The sequence below is a fragment of the Octopus sinensis genome, unplaced genomic scaffold (genome assembly GCF_006345805.1).
Source record: "Octopus sinensis unplaced genomic scaffold, ASM634580v1 Contig01347, whole genome shotgun sequence".
NCBI lineage: Eukaryota > Metazoa > Mollusca > Cephalopoda > Octopoda > Octopodidae > Octopus > Octopus sinensis.
Genome location: NW_021824778.1, coordinates 12209 through 17101, shown reverse-complemented (window position 1 = coordinate 17101; position 4893 = coordinate 12209). Strand labels below are relative to the sequence as shown.

Sequence of the window (4893 nt, the reverse complement as noted above, 5' to 3'; positions counted from 1 at the left end):
GCACTTAGGTGTTTTGGGAACATTGAAAAAGAGGGAAAATTAAGAAGTTTGGTTTAAGTTTCCTAGCACAATATATCTATATGCTCACTGACCTGTATCTGTCTATATTGTGAGAAGCAGATTTGTTCTTTGTGAAGTGCTCTTCTTCGTCTGAAAGACATTTCTGTTTGGCCTATGTAGTGGTTTCCACAAACTAAGCAGGTAATAAATTTTCAGAGGCACAAGTGAAATTTGATTTTATCCTAAATATTTCTGAAATTCTGTACCCTCCAAAAGGTGGGGACATGTGCCATGGTTAGGCTGCCCGCATTTTTTCACTTTTGGTTCTGTTCTTAAAGGATATATATAGTCTTCCACTAGTTAATATTTTTTTCAATGATTTCAGTTGCATTTTGCTTTTGATAATTTTGGGTGAGCCTAAAATTTCATTCAGTGTTCTATCTCCAGTGAGAATGAGTAGATTTTGGATGATGTTGAATGCCTCATTGTTTCTTGGGTTTTGTGTAGAGATGTATGGGAGTTCTTTTAAATCTTGTGCGGTATTTCGGATAACTTGCCTTAATGTTTGTATGTCTATTTCCTTTGCTCATTTAATCCCATCATCTATTAATGATGTTGTGTAATGTCTCCTGATTAGTGTTGATTTAAGTTCACAGAGTCTTAGTTCACAGGTATTGATATCCGAAAAAACTATGGTACAGATTCTTTTCGCTAGATATATTAGGTATATTAATTTTTATGTGTTTGGGGTGGCATGAGTTGAATAATAGGTATTGTTTTGAATCTGTGAGTTTATAATGTCTGTTTTGGTGTGGTTATTGACAATTTTAATTAGGATGTCAAGAAAGGGAAGTTGTTTATTACTGTGTTCCATGGTGAATTGTATGTTGCTATTGATATTGTTGAGCATTATTTTGAAATCAAAGAGTTTGTCCATGCTATCATCTTTTGTCCAAGCAATCATCCTTTTACGGTTCTTTTTTTAATAACAATGAAATGAGGTACCATATTTTTGTTGTGATAATTGGTATATTTTAAGTTCTAGATAACCCATTACAAGGTTCACAGTCACTGGAGCAGCTCAAGTTCCCATTGCAATTCCACATTTTTATTGATAGTAAACTATATCAAACATGAAATAGTTGTTCAGGAGGATAAATTTCAGTGCTGTAATTTTGAAACTGTGGTTGATGCATCCTGAGATCTCTTCTAGGTATTTTTCTAGCCAGAAGGTGATTGCTTTTATACTATAATTGTGTGGAATATTGGTGTACAAGTTCACCATATTGAATGATACTAACAGGGTTCCTTCATTTATTGTTTTCGGGAGGTGGCTAAGCATGTCTAAATCAGCCCTAATAAAGCTGTTAACATATTTTTTAAATGGTTTGAGTAAGTTGTCAAAGAAATTGCTCAAACGAGTTACACAAGCTGAGCCAGCAATGATGGGTTTTAGTTTGATGTCAGTGTCGGGGCATTAATGCATAGGCTTGATAAATTCTACGAAACTTTACCAACGTTAAAAAAATTATTCTCTTTACTTTAAATAGATGTAAAAGGCCTCACTAAAAAAGAAATTGATTATCTATCCGATTTTAAATACAAACCAAGTCTCTTCTACGGCTAACCCAAAATACGCAAAAATCCATATATTAATAAATACAAACCGATATAAAAGGCTGAAGGATTTTCCATTTTCCAGCAAGGTAATTAATTGCTTCAATCAGCGACAAAACAAAACCGACGTATACTACAGGTATGTAAAATGTATTTCTGCGTACTTTTTTCTCTGTACATTCAGATAAGCTATAGAAATTGTTGCACGCGCGCACACACAAACACGAAAATTCTCCAGACAATTAGCTATTATTTTTAGCATGTCAAGTTTTGTGGTGAGGGATTCACATGCCGTGATCCTTTTGTTGTTACACTATAAATTGACGCATGTAGGAACGGACAAAACAGTCATTCATTTTTCACTTTTACACAGCGAGATGAGGTGGTGAAGGGGTGTGGATCATATTTTCATAAAAAATTTGAAATTAAAATTTGTTTTTTCCCCCATATTCTTATTCTCCGTATTTTCCACAAACTTTGAAAAAAAAATTCGAAAACAGTTTTAAATTGGGGGGGGGGGTTGAAAACGTGGTTTTTTTACATATTCGGAGTCTCCGTCACCGAATACATAGGAATCCAGTGGAAAAAAAAACGGAGAAGTCAGTTTCGAGGGTGGGTAACTGTGCACCAGGTCCGCCAATTAAACTGTAACACTATATCAGGACAGAATCAGTATCGGAAATAGCTTGACTCGATAGGAAATCGGCTACCACCACACATGCATACATACACACTTGTGTGCGTGTGTGTATAGGTACTATTGTATTCCACGATATCCAGTCAAGCAGAATCCTATTGAATGTTGTTTCTTTCTCTTTCACTTTCTGTCACTAATCTCTTCTTTTCTCATGTTGTTACTGTTCCTTAGTCTTATCAACAATGACTGGCTGCACAAGCATCAGCAACAAAAAGAACCTACTCACACTTCAAATGACATCTTATTGCATTAAAAAAATGAATATAAAAGGTCCTACAATAAACAATGAAACCAATAATAATGAGAAATGTATAAGAATAACTTGGCTATTTTGAATGACCGAAATAAATTAGCAAATAGTTAAAAGTGGGACAAGGGGACAGGCTAAAAGTGAATTATTATTAAGAGAGAATGTTATTTATAGATTACATGCTTCGTTTCTTAAAACATATCGTCTTGAAAAAGGACATGTCCTCATAAAAAGAAACAGTAAAACACATGAAAGTATTGCAAATTAACGACTATTTCGTAAAAATATTGTTTGAAAGTTTTCAGAAGACAAATCTATGTCCCGAGAAGAGTTTAATCATTTACTTATTAATTTCAGTCATTCAGAATAGCCAAGAAATTTTTGCATAGTCCTCATTATTGTCGGTTTCATTTTCGTTGTCGCACTGGTGTTTCAGAAGAAAAAGACTGCTGGGTAACGTGGTCGTAAATACTGTTTACATAATAATAACTTGTATATACACAAGCTACGTGGCTCGTAACCCTGTTAGAAGCATCAGCAAATCTTATCACAAAATGAAGTCTTTAAACTGAAAGGACACATTAAATCAGTGAAATCAGTGAAAATAAATATTATTGAAATACTATTGTAAAAAACAATACAGGCTGTTTTAAAGATACAATTTAACGATAATATATCAAACAGAAACCGACCGTTGATGCTCCATTTTCCTTCGGGTCGCCATATTTGTACCTTGTTGGAATGATCAAGCAAAGCTGGCGTTGTATTTTTAGCCGTAGTTTTGTTGTAAATTTCTCTCTCGCTTTGCGTGTGTATGTGTATATATATATATATATATATATATATATATATATATATATATTTTCTGCTGCTTTAAATAAAGTATATATATTTTTTTTTCTGCTGCTTTAAATAAAGTATATATATTTTTTTTTCTGCTGCTTTAAATAAAGTATTATATATATATATACTTTATTTAAAGCAGCAGAAAATTCAACAAAACCTGTTACTCTGAGTTTCCCGTTGCCGTTCGTCGGACATTTTTCTGAGAAAAATCCAGCGGGTAAAGTTCCATCAATTTTAAAAGCCCCCCACCCCGAGGTAGGCTGGATTGTAGCCACACTTCTATACAAGAGGGAGGACAAGATACAATTGATCGAAATTACAAGAGACGGGCTAACAATTCCAGTCTGTTATAAATTTTGAGTATTGTTATCTCTAGCGATATCAAGATATAACTTTGTATTTTGCATTTTATGTGTAGATGTATATATATAGATGTACATGTAATATGTACACACATATATACATACACATATATACATTCACTAGCACTATGACCCGGCAAGGACGGGTCTTTAATGCTAGTTGCTATATAATGTCCTTAAAACACCGGTTGACTAAAGGAATTATAATTTTGCTTTCGAAATTACAATAGCGTTTTTTTTACTTCTATGGAGTAATCATGGCTACAGGAATCAGTACTACCTCTAAACTCCGAAATTATGTTTCAAATCCAGGATAATTAGCAATATTGTAATCAAAAATATTGTGATCAATATTATAACTATATGTTTTCCTAAGGGCACTGTCAATTCTACGTACAGTTGGAATTACTTTCACCTAAAGTATTAAAATTAGTTTAGGAAAACTATTATTGGAATGTAAATAAGGGAAACATAAACATATTTTAAGCTAAAGAAAATTCTTGCATATTTTCACTGTTTCACGCATGTTTGCGTATATGTATGTATGTATGTGCGTGTATGTATTTAAGTATGTATGCATGTATGTATGTATGTACAGTATGTATGTACGTATGCATGCATGTATGTATGTACAGTATATATGTATGTATGTGTGTGTATGTATGTATGTACAGTATATATGTATGTATGTACAGTATGTGTGTATGTATGTATGCATGTATGTGTGTGTATGTATGTATGCATGTATGTATGTATGTATGTATGTACAGTAAGTATGTATGTATGCATGTATGTATGTATCTATGTATGTATGTATGCATGCATGTATGTATGTATACATGCATATATGTATGTATATATATTCATGCATGTATGTATGTATACATGTATGTATCTATGTATGTATTTATGAAAGTATGTATGTATATGCATACTGGGCGCCACTGCATAGTGCCAAGGACTCCAAATTTGCCATCAAGATGTAGGACAAGATACTGTGATAGCCTGGGCTTCAGAAGTCCACAGCTCTTCAATATCCTCCTGAAGGACCTGAGAGACCTGCATGGGGTGGATGTAGGTGTTTTCAAAATAAAGCTGGACCTCTTCCTGTCAGGTGTCCC

General features: G+C 33.5%; 1 long non-coding RNA gene across 1 annotated transcript; it reads right to left on the bottom strand.

Moving 5' to 3' along the window:
- Positions 1-2444: 2444 nt before the first annotated feature.
- LOC118760891 lies at positions 2445-3353 on the bottom strand. The gene is made up of 2 exons (XR_004997022.1): positions 3257-3353; positions 2445-3132 (listed from the first exon to the last, which is right to left on the bottom strand). It is a non-coding gene; the product is annotated as an uncharacterized LOC118760891 (long non-coding RNA).
- Positions 3354-4893: the final 1540 nt, after the last annotated feature.